At 39.1% G+C, this 23,518-nt stretch overlaps 1 non-coding gene across 1 annotated transcript; it reads right to left on the bottom strand.

The window, feature by feature from the left end:
• Positions 1-11,918: 11,918 nt before the first annotated feature.
• LOC119931888 lies at positions 11,919-12,056 on the bottom strand. The gene has a single exon (XR_005452192.1). It is a non-coding gene; the product is annotated as a small nucleolar RNA SNORA7 (small nucleolar RNA).
• Positions 12,057-23,518: the final 11,462 nt, after the last annotated feature.

The raw sequence follows: 23,518 nt of genomic DNA, 5'->3' as shown, positions 1-23,518 counted from the left end.
GTATTTTATGTGGTTCCATCCATTAACAAGTAAGATTCAGCTGCTTCTTTAAATTATGCTTGTCCATGTTCAATTAGTTCCTGAAAACTGTGAAGTCAAAATGTAAGACCTACCCAATTTTCTCATGAACAATGCTATAAATGAGGAATAAGTTCCTGAACCTAGGTTGTATACCCTCTTTTTTTACCAAAATTACCCCAAATTTTTCACTGAATCAGTTATAGAAGAATAATATAGCTACATATTATATTTACCTTGAGTCGTAGAGGTTCCTTGATAGAGGTCACTGACTTTTACTTCATTGGAAATGAATGTATGCTTCAACCCACCCTGGTGATTCTGCCTCTCTTGCTCAAGCCTCTTCCCTTTTTAAATGTTCTCCCTCATTCCCCATTTCTCTGTGGCTGCTCCCAACTTACTGTCATAGAGGAAGCTAGTATTTGTAAAGTTGAAACCAATGTGTTCCCAAACCAAAAAAGGTTATACATTTAGAAATGTTTAAAATTCCATTTGTCTTACCTCTACATGTTTTAAGTTGAGGACTTCCCTATTGGATTATGAATATGGGCTTTTTTTGCTACAGCTTTTCCTCAGACCAACAAAATAAGGCAATCATTATGAAGAATATGGTTAAATCAGCTTGGGTCTGTTTGCCTGAACTATCCCATGATCATGTTCATGTTATTTGATGAAGAGCTTTGATTGTAGTCATGGCAAACCAGCAAGATTCACATATTAGTTCTGAGAGCCCACACATTTTCTGAGTGAATTAAATAATCATGAAAACATGAACTGTTTTACAACTTCCAAAAATTATGTCTTCCCAGAAACCAAAGATGCTAGCTGGGTTTTGATTTAAACTTGCAGTCCCTCCTAGCAAATGATTTCTCATCCTTTTGAAACTTAGCAGAATATCTCCATTCTCTGGAGTCACATAGAAAAGTAGCGTACTTTCAGAACTGATTTAAGTGCTTTACTAAGTCAAGTTACTAAACACATTTTAATAATTGAGACTAAGGAGAGTACCTTTAAATTGCATTACTACATATTTCACTCTCAAATTCTGTAGAAATTTTTTCCACCATCCTTCTGCTCAGAAGTAAGCATACGTTAAAATCAAAAGATGTGATTCTGCTCTTTACTAGCCCAGAGTAAATTGAATAGGGGACAAAGTAGTCCTCTGAGTTCAGTTTTAGGTCCACAACACCTACTGGGAAGAACACTGTGTTATCGCTGACATGGCAACCTAAGGTTTCATGATAGAGTTACACAAGGGTACAGGAGATTTTCCAGTCCTCTACCAGCCTCGACTACGGGAGGGAGAGTCAAGCAGAGGCCTGTCCATTCCATTCCTAGCTCTGGCAGTGGCTAGCTAGTGGAAGGTAACCTGCTACATGTCAAAAATCACCTGTGTTGGTCAGCAGCGGCATGGGAGAAGTCAAGGGCGGAGACTCAGGTTGACTGCAAGGAAGGAGGCAATGGTAAACCTCTTCTGTATTTCTACCAAGAAAACTCTATGGATATACTACCAGAATGATTGCAGATGGAGGTGGGGCGTTCTGGGAGAGACGCGTCGATGGCGCTGCTATGGGTCAGACACGACTCGACTCGACAGTATAAGACAACAACAACAACACCTGAGCTGTCCTGAACATTGCATTAGCATTTCAGTAAAACCAACCCAATTTAGCCACTGATCTTTCCAAACTAGAGGGATGTTTTGTTGCCACCTCATTGTGTTGCTTTGTTTCATAGCAGGGCCAAGGCCGAAATGGCTAAAGATGATGGAATAATGTGAAGTGAGAAAGCATAACTGTGTTCCACATTTTTCTTAAAGCTATCACATCCAGCCCACAGGAGGAGACGTTATGTATTCACAAGCAGGGAAGGAATTCTAGTGCCTATCCTGCCAGTCTAACTGGATAGAAATACTTATTTACAGATATTAATCTCTATATTGCATGTTCCCAAGACTAGGTTATTCAATCAAAATGATGTGATAAATGGTTTTTGAATCTAAAAGTTTATATTCAACAATAATTTCCTGGATGTTGTTTAGAATCTTAATGGCAAGGCTAACTGCTTTTTTCCAGAAATTACTTTCCATTCCCATCTTGCCCTCCATGAGAATTTAGAAAATGAGCATTAAGATTTTTTTAAAAATATCTGTAAATATATCACCGAGCTTGAATGTTGTCAAAGAGTTCTTTTGAAACTTGTGTTATGTTATTCAACCTTTTAAGCACAGTTGCTTGGGTTAATTAGATTTCTGACCCCTAAAAATTTTAAGTGTCTCTGATGACTTAGTTCCAACTGATAATTTTGTGAAACAGAAAAGAATAACAAATAGACAATGAATAAATAAATTCTTCATTTTCGTTCTCATGTGTGCAGGGAATGTTTTTGAAATTTAATTAAATATCAAAATGTCCATAAGATCTATAAAAAACCACTTTGCAAGACCTCTAAATGTCAACGAAAAACACATTTCACATGAAACGTTTTTCCTCCGGCAAATCTGTGAAGATACAGTACTTTTAAAGACCTACAAAAACAACAAGCACACATTTTATCTTGAAAATGCTTTTTCAAAGGCTAGGAAACAGCTAGTTGTTTGCAGTATGACAGAGGGGAATTTATTTTAATTTATCACCCAGGAGTTTGTAACATTAGTTTTAGAGATATGCCAGACAGTTTTAAAAGAATTCAAGGTCTGTAGTGCTAAACTTGAGATGGTGTATCCTAGCAAAAGAAGCAAGAAGTCGCTTGTTTAGTGTTTCTGAGGAGATTCAAATTGAATCCTGCATTTTCCCCATTTCAAATTTTGTATCCCTATCTGAAACAGTGATCCTGTGATACCAAGACTTCATTTTCAACTGTTCGATTTTTAAGTTTGCAGCTATTAAAATGAATTAATTGCCCTTCATGTTTACCTATATTATGGATGAATAAGCAATGGTACTTAAATTTCAGCACTAAAAAGAAACTCATTACTATCAGCTTTAAGGTACTCAATCGGCTCTCCCTTTACCTTACGTTGCTGATGCTCTACTTCATCCCGACCATCTTACCTCCTTCCCTTCCCCACAGTGCCTGTATATATGTATATATGTTTGTACATATTTATTACTCTATTTTACTTGTACATATCTATTCTATTTATTTTATTTTGTTAGTATGTTTGGTTTTGTTGTTTTTTTTTCTCTGTCTCCCCCTTTTAGACTGTGAGCCCAATGTTGGGTAGGGACTGTCTCTATATGTTGCCAATTTGTACTTCCCAAGCACTTAGTACAGTGCTCTGCACATAGTAAGCGCTCAATAAATATGATTGATTGATTGATTGACCACCACACTCTGCTGCTCTCAGGCCTACCTACTCACTGTACTTCAATCGTGTCTATCTCACTGCCAATCTCTTGTCCACGTCCTCTCTCTGGCCTGGATCTCCCTTCTCCTTCATTACCTGATAGACTACCACTCTCCCCACCTTCGAAGCCTTAGAGAGGCAGCGTAGCACAGTGGAAAGAGTACGGGCTTGGGTGTCAGAGGTCATGGGTTCTAATCCTGGCTCCGCCATATGTCTGCTGTGTGACCTTGGGCAAGTCACTTAACATCTCTGAGCCTCAGTTACCTCATCTGTAAAATGGGGATTAAGACTGTGAGCCCCACGTGGGACAACCTGATCTCCTTGTATCCCCCCCAGGGCTTAGAACAGTGCTTGGCACATAGTAAGTGCTTAACAAAAACCATCATCATTATTATTATTATTATTAATAAAATCATATCTCCTCCAAGGGGACTTCTCTGACTAATCCTTCATTTCCACTCAATTTGCCCTCCCTTTTGTGTCACCTCGACACCTGAGTCTGTAGCCCTTAAACACTTTTATAATTACTTCCCCTTCAGCCCCTCAGTAGTTATGCAATATCCGTATACTCTGTCATTTCTTCTATCTGTAATTCATTTTAGTGTACGTCTCTCCCTCTAGGGATAGTATCTATCAACTCTATTATACTGAGTTCTCTCAAGGACTTATGTGTCCTTCACTTTGCAACCATCCCACAATACAAGAAACTTGGGATATGACCTGTAAAGTTTGATGCCATATCCCACCCAACAACCAGGTCCTCTAGCAGTGTGGTATAATGGATAGAACATAGACCTGTGAGTTAGAAGTACCTGAGTTCTAATCCTGGCTCTGCCACTTGTCTGCTGTGTGACCAAGGACAAGTCATTTTACTTCTCTGTGCCTCAGACACATCATCTGTAAAATGGGGATTAAGACTGTGAGCCCCTTGTGGACTGTGTAGATGCTTATATCTACCCCAGCACTTAGTACAGTGCCTGATATGTAGTAAGCACGTAACAAATACCATTTCTCCTGATTGAGGAGATGACTAAACTTAGAAATGAGTTAACACTGATGAATTAATTGCATCTAATTAAAAGGAATCATGTCCAAAGGTCTTCGTCAAATTTCAACAATCCTATGCATTACCGGAAATTATTGAAGCAGATGAAGAAGTTATGGTTTTTAAAATTCTTGGGATCAAAATGTCTTGCATCATTTGTCAAAAAAGAGGATGAATTCATAGAATTGAAGAAAACCTTGGTAGAGAGAGAAATTCAAAGTTATGGAGTAGTGCTCAGGAATTAGTCTGCTTAATAATGATGGTATTTCTTAAGGGATTACTATGTGCCAAGCACTATTCTAAGCACTGGGGTAGATACAAGGTAATCAGGTTATCCTACATGGGGCTTACAGTCTTAATCCCCATTTTACAGATGAGGTAACAGAGGCACAGAGAAGTAAAGTGACTTGCCTAAAATCACACAGCAGACAAGTGGCAGAACCAGGATTAGAACCCATGACCTCTGACTCCCAAGCCTGTGCTCTTTCCACTAAGCCACTCTGCTTCTCTGAAAAGTTTCTGATTAGCTGTCCATAGTCCGGCATGGTTCTCTCTCGACTGCCCAAAGAGCAAGGTATTTGCACTCAGTCAATCGGTCAACACTTAAACTGTACTAGGTACTTGGGAGGCTAATAATGATATTAATTATAATAATAATAATGGTATTTGTTAAGCTCTTACTATGTGTCAAGCACTGCTCTGAGCGCTGGGGTAGATACAAGGTCATCAGGTTGTCCCACGTGGGGCTCACAGTCTTAATCCTCATTCTACAGATAAGGTCACTGAGGCCCAGAGAAGTGAAGTAACTTGCCCAAAGTCACTCAGCTATTAAGTGGCAGAGCTGGGATTAGACCCCACGACCTCTGACTCCCAAGCCCGTGCTCTTTCCACTAAGATATTTTATAAAGAAAATAATAAAAAGGCTACCACTATTCCTAAATGGGTCAAATTCTTCATTAAATTGGAAAAATCACTGCCAAGGTCAGTTTAACAAGTTTTTACTTCTACAGCCTTCCAAGGCTCAGTAATGCTACAACTCTTCATTTATTCAATATTATCTTCTTCTAATAATAATAATGATAATGGCATTTGTTAAGCACTTACTATGTGCAAAGCACTGTTCTAAGCACTGGGGAGGATACAAGGTGATCAGGTTGTCCCACGTGGGGCTCACAGTCTTAATCCCCATAACCCCCATTTTACAGATGAGGTAATTGAGGTACAGAGTAGTTAAGTGGCTTGCCCAATGTCACACAACTGACAAGCAGCGGAGCGGGGATTTGAACTCATGACCTCTGACTTCCAAGCCCGTGCTGTTTCCACTGAGCCACGCTGCTTCTCTTATGCTTTGGATTAGTTTAATCATGATTAAATAATACATTCATAACATTTTTCAGTACACTATATAGCCCACAAAGCTCTTTCATATTTCTTTTCCAGAGAGTCTGAATTGGATTCTGATTTGTAACATGTAAATCTATGGGGAAACATACCTCACGATACACTTATATTTTCTTTAAGGAACAAAATCCTCTTGAGGTGGCCTGTATCCAGGAATACGCCACCTTATTGCTTTCTCAATTATCACTTTCTGTTCATTGATATCCTGAACTAAAACAGGAAGGTAAGTGGCATCATGATTTCCCAAAGGAATGAAAGCTCAAAGCAGGTGAGATCCACATAAAAAAATACCCCATTTTGCAAGGGGCTTCTTTTCAGAATCTGTATTTCATCCAAAATCCCCTTTACTTGGATTTCTCCTTGTGATACTCTGCCAACATTTTTAAATAGGGATGGCTCTTTTTTACTTTCTTTTTTTGGTCCTGAGATTTCTCGCTGATTACTGTTAGTCTGTTTGGAATGCAGAAGGAAGGTTAATTAGCTTTTCTGACCTGAGGAGTCTAAGAAAGGATCCCTAGCGACTCACTAATTGCTCCTCAATGCATAATATTGTCGGCAATGTGGAGTGCATGAAACTAGACACTGATATTAATGTTACACTGATTCAAAATTCCATACCTGCAAGGGCAAAATAGGTTGCAATGCACCACTCTTAAAGATGAGATTTAAATCTTCCCTAAATATTAGGCTTTTATTCCACCGGGAATGTTGTTAACTAATCTTATTATGAATTTATATCTAGTAAATTTGTTTTTTGTATTTGGAGCATAAGTGTTATTTAGGCTAGTATAAAGAAGAGTTTACTGTAGCTGTTCAGCATACATAAATACCTCTTGGTTTACCTACATATTTACATATATTAAATACAGTTTCCTTAATAGTTAGCTTCAAATGTCTTCAGAGTTTGAAGGAAACAAAACCACTAAATAATCCTGCTTAGCAAAAGAAACTCTGCTAACCTAAAAGTAGCAAAGATACTTGAATTTTACTAATTCAAGAGTCATAAGGAATTTAAGGAACAAGACATTAAGCTCCGGGTTCCAGCTCCCTGTAGATAAGAATGTGAAGAGCACATTCCCTTCACTTTGAAGGCGACCAATTTACAAATAATAATTAGCATTTTAATAGGGAACAGAAGTTTATGTCATTAGCTTAGTAAATCAGTAGCTGCAAGCCTGACTTTTTTCCAACCCACAGATAGTACCAAAAAGTGTTTTGTTAATTCCACAAGAGATCTTGCAAGTTTTTATTTGTTTATTGTTTTTCCCACCACAATATATAGTTTGTGTCATTCCTATAGCCTTTGTGAATAGATCTTTCATGAAAAATGTCCATTAAAGGTAATATAAAGAATTGTTACATCAACATTTTTTCACAGTGGATTTGCTTTCCCTTCACTATCATATCTCTTGTCATTTGCATTGTGTTTTGCCCTAAATTTTCTGTTTACAAGCTAAACTTAGTGATACAATTTCCCTTCATTGTAGTTGGAAGACTTGTTAAATCAGCTATTAATCAAGTCAATGACAGTCTCACCTTTATTCATAATTGTGAAAATTCTTAATGCAGTATTCTTGAGTACCTGTTCTCTGCTAAAAGTGTTTTTATTATCTTTCATAGCAGTACAAACTGTAACTTAGGTGACATTTCAGATCAGTACAAATCCAATTTGCCAGTCATTCATTCATTCATTCATTCAATCGTATTTATTGAGCGCTTACTGTGTGCAGAGCACTGTACTAAGCACTTGGGAAGTACAAGTTGGCAACATATAGAGACTGTCCCTACCCAACAGTGGGCTCACATTCTAGAAGGGGGAGACAGACAACAAAACAAAACATATTAACAAAATAAAATAAATAGAATAAACATGTACAAATAAAGTAAATAAATAGAGTAATAAATAATATGTACAAACATATATACAGGTGCTGTGGGGAGGGGAAGGACGTAAGGGGAGGATGGCGAGGAGGGAGAGAAGGGGAGGGGGAGAAGGGGGATTCAGAATGAACTCAGAATGGTGTGATTCTAAGTACTTTAGAATAGCTGTTATCTATACCCCAAGCCATCGATGATGCTTTCTATGTGTATATATATATATATATATATTCATGGTTATAATTATGGATTGATTTTTGAGAGATATTCATTTTAGTATATTATAAGAGAAAGTATACTGAAGATTTTGTAAATTGGGGAAGTTGAAGAACCTCTAGCCTGCAGGCTGGAGACAAAGAACACTGAGTTATCTTCAGTCACTGGGAAATGGCTTGTTCCAACATTTCTCTCTTTGCAGAGAGGGCACTATCTACCGGGTGAGATTGAAATTGAAGAGCTAGGGTGAATTTGTTCACTTTCTGCTTCTGCTAACTAGTAGGGTGAGACTCAGTATGAGTAAACACTCCAGATGGTCTGTCTTTACAGTTGAAGGTGACAGTATAGGAAGGAATAAAAGGGTGTAGTTGAATTTATTTCCTAAAGTGTTTTTTATTTTCTCGTGGAAGAGAAAGAAAAAGCTTTCCCCTGCCCCCTCTGCTCTCCCTCACTCTCCTTCTGCCTTTCTCCTTTTTTCTCCCACCCTCTTTACTCTTTTTCCCCCATTGTATGTATGTATATTCTCTCTCTCTCTCTCTCTCTCTTCCTTGTTGAGCTCCATAGTTGCGAATGGTAATAAAATGGCTTTCTTAATCTGCTACAGTTGTTTCAGCTGTTCCTAAGCCACTAATGCTCCTAACTAGAAAAGCTAGTGATGAGAATGATAAAGGACTTCACTTGTGGATGAAGAATGTATAAGATGGCCATGAGAGCGGCTTTCAAAGCCCACCCACACTGGGAATAGAAAACAAGGAGACCCAAGCAGTGTGGCCTACTGGAAAGAACGTTGCCCTGAGAACCAGAGAACCTGAGTTTTAAACCCAGTTATTTTGTGACCTTGTGCATGTCTCTTAATGTACCTTTGCCTCACATTCCTCATTCATAAAATGGGGATCAAGTACATTTAACATTATATTTTATCTACCCTAGTGCTTAGTGTAGTGTTTGTCATATAATAAGTGCATAACAAATTATTATTAACTTGTATTAAATAGACTATCTGGTCCAAAAGAATTCTGACTCAAAGGGAGAAAAGGGAGATTTGGTATGGACTAAAAGGTCAGCTATGTTTTTTCTAAAAATTACCAATTTCCTCTCTATATTATTTTCCTCATAAATTTAATCCAAATATTGAATAGTTGCCCACTAGAAGTATTTCTAAATTGTACTGGAATTTACTCTATGGAAGATTCCTCCTTTCTCTTACCTAGCTTCAAGTAATATGGCCTAATGTATAGAGCACGGGCCTGCGTGCCTGTTTGAAGGTCATGGATTCTAATCCGGGTTCCGTCACTTGTTTGCTGTGTGGCCTTGGGCAAGTCACTTCACTTCTCTGTGCCTCAGTTATCTCATTTGTAAAATGGGGATTAAGACTGTGTGTCCTATGCAGGACAGGGACTGTGTCCAACCTGATTTGCTTGTATCCACCATAGCGCTCAGTACAGTGCCTGGCACATAGTAAGCACTTAATACCATAATTTTTTAAAATTTATTCTATCCAAGCCCAACAGAGTCATGATATATAACCAGATATCATAAATGAAACATCAAAAAAGGAAGAACACCACCCTTTTAATTATCTTGCTTACAATCTAGGCAACCTGATCATTTTAATATCCTTTCTATCTAATACAGTCTCAAGTAAAGCATGGAGAAATACATACTTTGAACAATTTTTCACAACATCAAAGCTAAACTGATTTTTTTCACCTTTAGCACATTTTCTTTTTCTAAATACTACTTGGTGATCTAAATTATTTTACTCCTTTGGATATTTATATGGTATTATTCCCTTATGCCCCCAAGCATAGATCTTTTTTCAAGCTAATCAATTTACATACTTCTTATTCATTTATTCATTCAATTGCATTTACTGAGCGTTACTGTGTGCAGAGCACTGTACTAAGCGCTTGGGAAGTACAAGTTGGCAACATATAGAGATGGTCCCTCCCCAACAATGGGCTCACAGTCTATAGCTCTGTAAATTGTGGGATAAATTCCTATACTAGCAACCTCCATAAAGAGGGTTTTATGTTGTGTATATCAGTTTTCCCACAATAGAAATGGAATTGTGCACTACTCGAAGATTTTAATCTAAGTATTTAACAAGTATTATCAAATTGAAATGGTTGAAGATTTTATAGAAAGCAGAGAAGCTACCATAACTGAGGTGTAGCTACCATAGCTGAGGTGTAGCCACGTGGCAAATAGAACTCTGAAACCACAAAGAAGGGTTTTTTACCATTTTTTTTCCATCCAGATAGATACCAGAATTATTGACTATATTTTCCACTAAACACATAGACCCTTGTTTAAGAATTAAAGAGTTCTCCAATACCATACAAATGCACACACATCCTTGCTGCAAATCATCTGTATAACTCAAGCCTAAAAACACACTTAACCTTCAACTATCTGGATAATTGGGTTAAATAATGATGATAATTATGGTATTTGTTAAGCACTTACTATGTGCAAAGCACTGTTCTAAGCACTGGAGGGATGCAAGGTGATCAGCTTGTCCCATGTGGGGCTCACAGTCTTAATCCCCCTTTTACAGATGAGGGAACTGAGGCACAGAGAAGTTAAGTGACTTGCCCAAAGTCACACAGCTGACAATTGGTGGAGCCCAGATTTGAACCCATGACCTCTGACTCCAAAGCCCGGGCTCTTTCCACTGAGCCAGGCTGCATAAGACCCTTCACTCTGAAATGTCCAAAATGTTGTATTTTGGGACACCTGAATTATCTGGATAATTTGCACATGAAGATTCATACATCCACATGTGTTGTAAAGCACCTGACATTCATTCATTCATTCATTCATTCAATCGTATTTATTGAGCGCTTACTGTGTGCAGAGCACTGTACTAAGGGCTTGGGAAGTACAAGTTAGCAACATATAGAGATGGTCCCTACCCAACAACGGGCTCACAGTCTAGAAGGGGACATTAAGGTCAATTATAATTGATGGTATACATAAAACTTTTCTCCAAAAAAACTCCAATTTCATGCAATGTGTGGCAATTAATATACTCACACAAGTAACGGTAATAGTGGCATTTGTAAAGCTCTCTATGTGCCATGCATTGTTCTAAGATAACCAGGTCCCATTTGGGGTGCACAGTCTAAGTAGGAGGGATAATTGAATTGAACTGAATTCCCATTTTGCTCCTGAAGGAACAGAGGCCCGAGAAGTGAAGTCATATGCCCAAGGTCACACAGCAATAAAGTGGTGGAGGTAGGTTTAGAACCCAGGTCCTAGGATTCCCAGGCCCATAGTCTTTCCACTAGGCCATGCTGCTTCACTAAACAACCTACTCAGCAAGTAAGAGTAGACTGAATAGATTGAGTTATACCTGTTTTTGTAAATGGATTGAACAGGACATGTGTAAATGAAAAAAAATTATTATTGTGCATTGCGAATTGTAGCTGGTGCACTATGGGAGTTTGAAAAATGTTAACAGTATTTCAACTATCCCTTGTTTCCACATATGATGTTAGTAATGTGGCTAACCTACCCAAACTAGTCACCTCTTCCTATTATGTATTATCTGAGCCCTATGTGGCTCAAGGACTGTGTTATTTTTTATCTACTACTTCAGTCCTTAGCCCCGTGTAACACACATAATAAGCCCTTAGCAAACGCCCTAATTTTTAATATTCATAGTATTATTCAATGGACTACTTTATTTTCATCATTTGTATCTATGTTCTTGCTCACTTGGATGTTTGGCAGCTTTTGTCTGCTTATCTCCCCCACTAGGTTACAAGGTGGGAGTCATACATCTTGTCTTGTCTTATGCTGTCCAGCCGTCTCCGACCCATAGCATCGTCATGGATACATCTCTCCCAAAATGCTCCTCCTCTATCTGCAATCATTCTGGTAGTGGATCCATAGAGTTTTCTTGGTAAAAATACTGAAGTGGTTTACCGTTGCCTCCTTCCGCGCAGTAAATTTGAGTCTCCACCCTGAACTCTCTCCCATGTTGCTGCTGTCAAGCACAGATGAGTTTATAGCAGATTGCCTTCTATTCACTGGCCACTGGCCAAGCTAGGAATGGAATGAATATTTCTCTGCTTGATTCTCCCTCCCGTAGTTGAGACTGGTAGAGTACTGGAAACTCTCCAGCTGCAACTCTGAGAGGGGTTGGGGGAGACATATACCTTGTAGCTATTTATCTTATATCACTTATTTTGCATATAGCTTGAATCAGTTTGGCCTGGGGAAAAAAGCATGGCCCCGGGTGGTAGAAGAACTGGATTCGAATTCCAGTCTGCCCCATATCTGCTGTGTGCCCTTGGGCAAGTCATTTTTAACTTCTCTGTCCCTCAGTTCCCTCATCTATAAAATGAGGATTAAGACAACTTGATATATGGACTGCATTTAAACTGATTAGCATGTATCTAGCCCAGTGCTTAATACAATGTCTGGCACATAGTAAGCGCTTAACAAATACCATAAAAAAGGTCTTTAAAATCAAGGTCAGGGACCACCACATTGTTTATTTCTATTGTATGTTTCCAAGATCCTAGTGCAGTGTTTTTTGCACAGAGTAAGTATTCAGCTGATACTCTATCTGTTTTACTAAAAAACCCTCAAACTTGTTTTGCTGTTTTATCCTGAAGCCCCTTTGCAGTTGAGGTACTGCATGGCTAATTATATCTTTCAATAATTAGTCCAGCAGAACTCTGACCAGAATCTGACTGTACAAGAAATCAGTGTAATAATAATAATAATAATAATAATAATAATGGCATTTAGTAAGTGCTCACTATGTGCAAAGCACTGTTCTGAGTGCTGAGGAGGTTACAAGGTGATCAAGTTATCCCACGGGGGGCTCACAGTCAATCCTCATTGTACAGATGAGGTAACTGAGGCCCAGAGAAGTTAAGCGACTTGCCCAAAGTCACACAGCTGACAATTGGCGGAGCGGGAATTTGAACCCATGACCCCTGACTCTAAAGCCCGTGCTCTTTCCACTGAGCCACGTTGTCATCTCCACTGTCAACTCTCTTATTTGGCTTCTTAAAGATGCAGACTATAAAAGTGGTGTCTTTGAATTCTGGAAGCACTTTTTCAGTGATCCAATGTTGAAAAAAAGCTTGGGTAGGTGGCGGAACATTTGTTTCCCTCCTGTTTAAGGAATTAGAACCAGGTTATGATTATTACTGCAATATTTATTTCCTTCAAAGTATGTAGCTGAAGCTATACTTTTGGATGTTATTCGTTAAGTCCTTACTCTGTGCCAAGCACTGCACTAAGCACTGATACAAGATAATCTGGTTAGGCATAATCCATGCCTCACAATGGGTTTACAGTCTAAGAGGCAGGTAGAACAAGTATTGAATCCCCATTTTACAGATAAAGAAACTGAGACATAGAAGTGAAGTGATTTGCCCAAGGTTGCACAATGTTAAATAGCAGAGTCGGGATTAGAACCCGGGCCCTCGGGCTCCCCAGTCCCTGCTCTTCCAGCTAGAACATGCTGCTTCCAGTTGTACTTGGTTTTCTGTGTTCTGTGCTACTTCATCTTCAGTGATGAAATGTCTGGTCAGAAGAACATTGTAGTCATCTGAGGATCCCTCTTTGAACTGTAGTGATGAGTGCAAGTCCCGTGTTAACATGAGTTTATCCTGGGTTTTCAGCCTTGGCAACCATTGCTGGTGCACACATTTCACAACTTGAGGTGAATGTCCCATCATGATATTTGCAGGCCTCACTTTTTTACAACCATGAAGAGTAAAGAGGTTTTGTTTATGCAGTTCTTGTTTTACTCAGAATAAATTTAATATTTCTCAGTCTCTTTTATCAGTCTTGATGACTGTCTGGCTGAAAGCATCTACAGTGCCCACCTCCTGCTCCCGTTTACAATTTCCCTATTCCAAAAGGACTTCTGTGATATTGTCCCATAGCACCTAACAATCATCCAGACCTGGATTCCACTGCCTGGTTTTCATGCTACTCCCTTCGACAAAACAAAAGAGTTTGTTTATTTATCCTCCTAACAGCCATGCCATCAGTGCAATATCTCTGGAAGCAGAATCACTCAGGAGGCAAATAAAATGACAATGAAATGCAACAAGAGCTTGTTCAAAATGACAGTGATGATGTATATAATTATTGTTTCCTTAGAAATTATGATTTTGTGATTGAGAGAGTTGGAGGAGCATAGGAGGGAGACTTGGTAGACTACACAACTGGTGAAAGCATTGGGCCAAGGAAAAAGGGGAAAAAAAGTGTTTTTTTTAAATGCTTTTGGTTTTCAGGGAATTTTCTGGCATTGCTTAGAGAATTCTGAGCATGGTTGCCTTTCCTGGCTGTAACTCTGCATGCTGAATATTTTATATGGCCACAGTATACTATATAGCACATCAACCAGCACAGCCTGTGCTCTGAACTCACTGGGCAGGGATTTCCCCTTCATACATCATTCACAGCTTATTGCAGTGATTTAAAATAGTCTTTTATCCTGTTCCAGCATCCACATTAACAGGAGGAATTCTACCCTCCTGTAATTGTTAGTAAGCTGATAGTAAGAACACTGTGGAACTGGTAGCAATGCATTGCACCAAAATTCATGCAAATATGGATGGGAAAGGAGAATGGAGCCTGAGAGTGGGAGACTGGCCTCTCAGACAATCCATTTGGTTTCATTCCTTCTAGGATTTTTATTCAGGAAGTTTATCATATTTTTTCCTTCCTTTTGGGTGACAGACTGTTATTTCATGTACTGCTGGGAAGATAATTCAGAATTCTGTTTATTCTAATATAGTACAAAATGTCTGTGACTAGCATCTGAAAATACTTTAGAGTGCTAAGGAGTTGCAGCCAAGTTGAGTTTTGAGCCAGTATTTTTCTCTTTCTCTGTCTCTCTGGTCACAGTCACATAATATCCTTTGCTAATACGGGGGGATTGGCATGAAATTGTATGGGTCTTAACTGGTGACTCATACATGTACTAGAGGACCACCTCTGGACCTGCCCCAGAAGGTATTGTGGCAATTAATAGTCCATGATGGACTAAAATTGCCAGGGATCTGATTAGGAAAGCCAAGGGGTAAGGTAAGGGGGGTAGATTTGAGGAATAGAATTCTCTTTACTTCCATGGCCCTGCCACTCTCTCCTAACTGACTAAAGTGGGGGTCAACTTCTAGTTTAGTAGGCTAAAGTGGTCTACTACTGGGATTAAATTATGGACTACTACTGAACTGAAGCTGTGACAGGCAAATATATAATAGCAGTATGGTGAAAGAATGAGTCATAGATTTAGTCATGACTGATCTGACCCATATTAGTTCAATCAGGCTACTGTCCACTGGGAACCCTGGATATGTGGGTAAAATCATTTCATTGCATTGAGCTTTACCCAACCTTACTGGCAGAATTGCCCAATATTTTGCTCTAGGTATTCCCACAATATTACCTCAGTAGTTCTTCTCTGTGTGCAGTGTCCCAGTGCCTGTGGGATCGGAGCCTCCCCCAAGCCCCTGGAAATCAGGAGTCTCTGTCCCATTAGAATCTCCCCCTTCTAGACTGTGAGCCCGTTGTTGGGTAGGGACCGTCTCTATACGTGGCCGACTTGTACTTCCCAAGCACTTAGTACAGTGCTCTGTACACAGTAAGCGCTCAATAATACAATTGAATGAATGAATGAATGAACAAGAAAAGGAAACAAAGGCAGTTAAAAGGTAGCAAAATCCAACAGTTGAAACCACAATAATCATAGTAAATTTCCAAGATGCAATTGCAGGGCAAGTTTCTAAAACCATTAATGATTTGTCTTCATCTTTTTTCCTCTCTTCTTTTTTATCCTCCCCACTGTTAGACATAAGAAAATGACTCTGGAATGTGCTAGGAATCTAATCTTCAACTAAACCTTGGCTTGCCAAACATATACAAGAGGGTATGTGTCATTGCTGATTCTGTCAGGTAATATGTTGTTCTGTTTGATTCCAAAGAATTCTTTAGAGATATTCCAATATAGTACACAAGACCATGTTTTACTCCCTTCCTTTGTAACCTGTCTCTTTGCCTTTTTCTTTTGTACTACCTAGAGAGAAATTGGGAGAAATGAATTTCTTCCATGCCAAGGCACTTCAGAAATGGTGCTTCCTAGCAATGAGATGACATTTAATCACAAATCCAAGTAGGCTACTCATGCTCCTGGCCCAATAGGAAGAAGGAGAGATGACATCTAGAGCTATGATTAATGAGCTTCTCCTGAAAGGGAGGTAATTCATCTGCAGCCTATCTTTAACATTAGTGTCAAGTGTTCTATTTCAAGTCAATCTACTTTGGTTCCTCAAACGCACACTTAATTTCTTCCAGTTAAAATAATCTTCAAGTCTTGACATTTAAAGAAATAGGAATACTTCAGTTCAGCTTTGAAAATTCCCCTTATTCCTTCCATTTTTTTGATGTGATGACTTATGATATAAAACCACTACATCAAGTATATAAAATTCATTCCTGTGAATGGGCCACTACTGTATACACTTATACATGCTGCTCTTAAACCTATGAATCTCTATTATATTCTATGTAAAATGATTATTAACAGCCTAGAACAAAAGAAATGCAATTGGTGGATAAACTAAAGGAATGTCTGGGGGGGGGGGGGGGGGGGGGGACACTGATCCGAAATTACTGGCCAATAAAAATAGGAAAGAGAGGAGAAACATACAGAAAAAGAGAGAGGTACAAAGAAAGTCAGAGACACATACACTCCCATACACATACATACTTACACACCTTCAAACACATATTCTCCCTCTTTGCACATGTAATAATAACAATAATAATGGCATTTGTTAAGCATTTACTATGTGCAAAGCACTGTTCTAAGCACTGGGGTGGATACAAGGTGATCAGGTTGCCCAAAATGGGGCTCACAGTCTTAATCCCCATTTTACAGTTGAGGTAACTGAGGCACAGAGAAGTTAAGTGACTTGCCCAAAGTGACACAGCTGACACGGGGTGGAGTGGGACTAGAACCCATGACCTCTGACTTCTAAGCCTGGGCTCTTTCCACTGAGCCACGCTGCTTCTCTAGCAGTGGTTACATATCTAGCAGTGGTCTAAATACAGTCAGTTTAACAATTCTACTCCACATAATCATATGAATAACTTATTTTTTGAGAAATCTCTTTTTTATGGTATTTGTTAAGCACTTGTTTTGTGACAGGCACTGCTGTAAGCACAGGGCTAGATACAAGGTAATCAGGTTGGACATAGTCCATATTCCCCATGGGGATCACAGTTTTTCTCCCTGTTTTACCAATGAGGTAACTGAGGCAGAGAAGTTAGCTGATTTGCCCAAGGCCACAAAGCAGACAAGTTGCAGAGCCAGGACTAGAACCCCAGCCTTTCTGACTCCCAGGCCACTAGTGGATAGAGCACAAGCCTGGGAATCAGAAGATCTGGGTTTTAATTCTGCCTCTGCCGCTCGTCTGCTGTGTCTCAGCTACCTCATCTGTAAAATGGGGATTAAGACTGTGAGCCCCATGTGGGACAGGGACTGCATCTAACCTGATAATCTTGCATCTACCCCAGCACTTAGAACAGTGCTTGGCACGTAGTAAGTACTTAACAAATACCATTACAATTATTATTACTTTCTAGACTGATGTTACTGCCTCCAGTAATGTGCAGACTGAAAATGCACTATGAGTGCATTCAATAGGAATTGCAAGGTAGAAATGATACTAACCTGTGACAATTTATTACTAAATACTAACCAGGTCTTTGCCGGCACTCTCTATTCTAAATACAAGACCATGTGTTTCTCACTTTCTATAGCTGAATATTGCTTGAGCAATAAAATTTTGTACTCAAATAATATTGATTTAGGAGTTTCCATCAGTAATCTAAATATTCCATGTTTCTTCGATTAACTTTTCCCCTTTATTAAGCTTCCGTAGAGTCCAACAATGATCCAGATTTTTCTGTCTGCATTGGGGGAAATAGGGTTGGCAAATGCTCATAAAAATATGCAGGAGTGCAGGAATAGTCATCCTGGATATAGCCTTCCTGCCTGGGAAAATCTTGCTGCTTCATTGGAACTAACTGAATGCTTATCTGTCAGTGACCACCCATATCAAAATTGTCTAGAAATTTGCTTCTGAGAATGTACACATTATTGTCAAATGGCACGTCCTGTTTGGTTCCAAACTGTCTGACTTGGAGGTGTCAATGCCAGGGCCTGGCTATCCCTAGTTGAGATTGGTATCAGGTCAGGCCAAGCATAGCAAAGAAAATTGCTGAATAGTACTCTCCCAAGCACTTAGTACAGCTACAGACAGAATCAGGTTTAGAGCCCAATCATCCTGACTCATCCATCATTTTGAAGATGGTATTTATAATGGTGTCCCTTTGCATTTCTTCATTTTTCATAAGTTGAGACAATGCAGATGGCTAAACATTAAGTTCCTTCCTGCCTTTTTTCCTTTGGGAATCTCAACAGATTCAGGGGTTTTTATATTTTTCATGGCTTCAGATGCCATAGTGACTTCCTTACAAAGTTCAAATAGTTCATATTTTGCCCACTTCTTTATGTGTTGTAGGTCCTTATTATAGAGATGCACCAGACCTCCTTGGTCCAGACTTTGCCAATGCAGCCTTTTAAATCCAAACACATGTTTAAAATGTCTACAAATAAAGAATAGCAGTCAACTATTCAATTCTGCTCATAAATTATATAGGCCATAAAAGGGAGAAATCTCTTCCCATATTTGAATTTCATGCATAAAATTTCCATGTGTAACAGTATCATCCAGATGCTTATAGGTCAATGTCTAAAAGCTCATTTATCTTTCCAATGGCATATAGAACTTCCCCAGATTACTTTTAAGAAAATGATGGAATTGTCAAATCAAATGTGTTTCTACACTTCATTCCTTTTGGGTCTCTTCCTCTGTTTTTTTTTCAAAGAAAGATTTTGTTATTCAGCAGAATGTGTATAAACTGTTCTTGGAAAACAAGCTTTTATTGTATTCCAAATTTCCAATGTCCATAACCACTTTTGTTTTGTAAATCACGAGGAGGGTGGAGGTGGTGTTTCTCAGAGAAGTTGTTTCAGCTAAGGTTTCCAATAAAATGCCCAGTTTTTATTTCCATTGTACAATTTACATTCAAGGGGAGAAGCATTTTTTTAATGTCCCATTAACAACAGTGGTGACTATCATATTATTTATTTCATTTCTTGCTGGCTTTTATGAAAGTAGCATGAGATGCTTCACATGTATAGATCACTTTATGTTCACTGAATATTGAAGCTGAAGCCTAATCAGCTACAAACTTCTCTAGGAAAAAAATTCTGTTTATCTGGAGAAACATTAGGTCGTTTTGTCTTTTAAGTCAGAAAGTGCTTTATCCCCTAAGGGAAGAGGACAATGTCAGGAAGAAGCGGTTGGCACCAAAAATTGTCTTCTCATCTCTCTTCTACCCTCACCACTGAATCTCAGTGTCCATGAATGTGAGTACATGGCAATAGCAAAAGGAAAAGATATCAACTAAAAGAATCATTATGTCTATATTTCAGTACTCTTAGTAAAGTGCTCTACCAAGAAACATAGTGATCTGTTATATCAAGTGACAATCAAACAAACCTATCCTTTCTGTCTTTAAGAACAATCTCATCAGGTCTGTTAAGCCTCCCCTGGAATATCCTTGAGGCAATGAGAGTTAAACCCTGCAAACACTAAACTAGTGAAGAGGAATATCCACTCATGCCCAGAAGTATCATCAAACTTCTTTAACGGGATGTGCTACAAGAGAGTGCAGTGAATCCTTTTCTCATGGATACTCAGAGTATACTAAGCTTCTATTTGGAATCATAATCAACATTATGTTTCTTGGTTAAAATTGTATGCCTTGACTCTTCTCCACCAACTCTAGTTAAAACTAATATGAGAAGGTCGAGGGGTGAGGTAGGGGTGTGGGGAGTGAAAATATGGTTTTCCTAGGAAAACATAGACTCAAATGAATAAATGACTGGAGTCCATAAATAAGTGAGAACATAATTGCTAAATGTAGCTCAGAGGGTTTAATTGAGGAATGCCTCCTGGAGTAGGAAAGACTTGTCAGGAGGGATTTGAAGTTAAGGAGAGATGTGATCTGGCAGATCGGAAGGTGGGTACAGCAGGGAAGTTACTGGCAGAAGAAGAGCATAAGCAGTAGCTCAGAGCTGGTTGAGTCAAGAGAGAGGTACAGAAAAAAGTTGCTTTGCCTCATGGGTATTCAAAATCCCTTGAAAGGAATAAGATTGGGCTAGTAATGAAAAGTCCTACTGGAGTGTTTCATTTTGAGAGCAGGAATCAGAGTAATTGTGGCCTTTCTTCTTGCTTTGTTTTGATTAACTTTGCTAGGATAAATTGATGTTAATACCTTACCCCAGGCCAAGCCTAGCCAATTAATTATTTTGTATAGACTGGATTTTGTTACAATGTGTCAGATTCCTAATTACCAGCTCCTTAGGAGGGAAGCTTTCGTGATGCCATAAATTCATTTATCAAGCAGTGTTTGGTTTTCCCCACAATTATTAACTGGGATGGATGTTTTACCTTTTTGGGGGGGTGAAAAACTCAATAAAATTAATTATGGAAAAGAAAAGAAAATGCACAGCACTGGCAACTCTCCAGACCTGTTTCAGAACGCCTTTCAAGGCATGTGAAACTGAGCAAAGAAAAAGTAGGGGTATTAACAGGGAATTTTAATAAATAAAAGGGGAGAAAAGGACGTTTTGCGGTCTTATTGCCTCTTTGCCAATTCATTATTAACTGAAAAACAGGAAGACTAATGGTGAGAACATATAACTGGCTCCTTTTCTCAGTCTCATCATTAAGCCACTGTAGCTTTTTTTTTTATTTTTTTATCCTTCAATCTTCACACTTCTGGAGCTGAAGCGTCAGAGAAATCTAGCTGATAGTTTTCAATATAATTGGACTTGGTTGCAGGTTGTGTAATACGCCTGTCTGTGCTAGTGGATTTATCTGTAGTTTATTGCTTCTGTGGCCAGGTTAGTGGAATCTATGTAAATATGCTTCCCCTATGGGAAATTGGTGAATGTTTTGAAGAATTTAATAATATACAAGGAACTGGACAGTTCAGGAAAATAATTTCCTATGAAAGGGTTCTTACTTTGTTTTTTTTTTCCTTATGAATAATTTGACAGATTTAAATATTTCAGTGTTATTCTCTCATTACCATAGTGGCTTTTTGTCCAGACACATTGCAAGCAATTAGTGTAAAATTTCATCGTTGCATTTTTCATTATTGACAGTTGAAAATTATCTCTTATTCTGCTGTATTCTCCCAGTGTTTTATACTTAAACTTTTTTTCACATCAGTCAGGCTCTATGTACTGGACTAGCCCGACTCATTGTATTCACCCTGAAGGAACCACTGTAAAGAACTATCCCAGCAATCCTTTTATGAATCTCTCCACAGGACAGAATAACGCAATACATCAGAGTGGCTACTTTGGAGATTTGACCTGTCAGATTCATGTAAGAACTCATTTATGTCAAGGCTTTACATGGACCCCTAGTAGTGTTTGAAGAGAGCAGCAAAGCAAAGCCTGTAAAATCTTTGATGCTCTTCAAAACCATGCATGGAATGAAAATTGAAACACTCTCAGAACTACGACATTGTGACCATTGAGAATGCGGAAAACCTTTACAGTTTGAAATGTTCCTTTGTTTTTCATTTATCCTTGAGCTGAAGCACCAAGAAGCAAAAGCATTGACTGAATTTAAATTGGGTGCTCTAATAACATAGTTTATCTTAGACTATCTTCTGGGGACATTACAGATATAGGATGGCGAGGAGGCTAGCCTTAGGTGCAGTGGACAAAGGGAGGACCAAAAATGAACGGGAGAACCCCTCTGAACTTTTCCATTTTCCCTGCTATAATGATAACAATGCTAAATGTAGTATCTGTTAAGTGCCTACCAATTGCCAAGCACTGTATAAGCACTGGAGTACACAGACATCATCCCTGTCCCACACGAGGCTAACTATCTCTACTTAGAAAAGAGAACCGGTATTGAATACCCATTTTATAGATGAGGAAAGTGAGACACTGTTGAAGTTAAGTGATTTGCTCAAGGTCACATAGCAGGCAAGTGGTGGAATCAGTATTAGGATCTAGGTCCTATGATGTCCAGGGTAATGCTCTTTTCACTAAATCATGCTGCTTCTCTAAATCTTTCACCCTGAGCAAATTCTCTGCTTTCACTCCAAGACCATCACTCTCCCAGGGGCTGTTCCTCTGTTGGGATTGTCACTGGCTTTGACTTCAGAGACTGGAAACGGAAAAGCAAATAATGTAACTCCAACTACTAAGCGTGCCATTCTGGTTTTTGCTTTTTGCCATTCAAACCTGTTCATTCATTTGTCTTATCTGTAATTATTTTAGTTTCTATCTCTCCCTACAATCTGTAAGGTTCTCGTGTAAAGGGATCATGTTTACCCTCCCAAACATTTAGTACAGTATTCTGCATACAGTAAGTGCTTACTATTTTCCATTGACTGATTGATTAATTGAGCCCAGCCATTACCGCATCACACATTGCTGCAGTTGAACTGTGCCAGTAGAAACTTTATTGTTGACATGCCAATTTACGGTGGGACACTGGAGAATGTTCACTGTTTCCAGATTCATTCATTCAGTCATTCTTATTTATTGAGCGCTCACTGTACTAAGCTCTTGGGAAACTACACTAGAACGGCAAATAGACATATTACTGCCAACAACGAGCTCACAGTCTAGAGAGAGAGATTCAGGAATTCATCTCCCAGAAAGCTAAACTGATGGAGAATCTCACCATCACCTTAAATGTACTAGTTCAGCACTAGATTGTGTGTTTCTTGAGGGCACGTCATGTGTGCCTTGCAACTGTTGTGCATCCCCAAGCACTTAGTGCAGTACCTAGCACTCAGTTGGTGCTCAATAAATGCCCCTGATTGATTAATACAGAAAATAGAAGAAAAGAGCAAATGAAAGACTGTGGGAGGGACATGCTTCCTTCCCCACTGTCTCCTCCATTTTTTCCTCTCATTGGCTCTGGATGACACACAACTCAGGAGGGCCATTTCACTAGAGATCAGCACTGCTGCTTCTGTTTAGGTTGTGGTCATGGTGGCCCAGATGTCCTACTGACGGGCCTGGCCTGGATCGTGTCTCCTCTAGGGCAGTTGGGCCCGTGTGGTCAGTTTGTCAAGTGCTGCAGGGCCCTGACCTTGCAGGACAGGAACAGACACACTCCATGGATTTTCCCTTCAAAAAGAGGGAGGTACTTACTGACATGTCACATACCTCCCTCTATCTATGATCATTTCCCCCAAGTGATATATGTGCATCTCAACAAACCATCTTTTTTCTTTAGGTTTGGTGCAACACAGGTGTTTTCTGAAGAGCCTGAGTCAGAGAGGGAGCCAGATTCAAAAACCATTTACCCCAAAATTGGGCATCTGGTCATCTTAGCCCCTGGTAAATGCCCCACCTTTCTGTTTTACATCATTTTCAAAGCCCTCCATCTCTATAAATGCTTTCTATGAGAGTTCAGTTACAGTAGGTATTTATATCTGGGCTGACTTTTCTAACAAAT

Source organism: Tachyglossus aculeatus, chromosome 8 (assembly GCF_015852505.1).
Source record: "Tachyglossus aculeatus isolate mTacAcu1 chromosome 8, mTacAcu1.pri, whole genome shotgun sequence".
NCBI lineage: Eukaryota > Metazoa > Chordata > Mammalia > Monotremata > Tachyglossidae > Tachyglossus > Tachyglossus aculeatus.
This window is presented reverse-complemented; position numbering and strand designations above follow the sequence as displayed.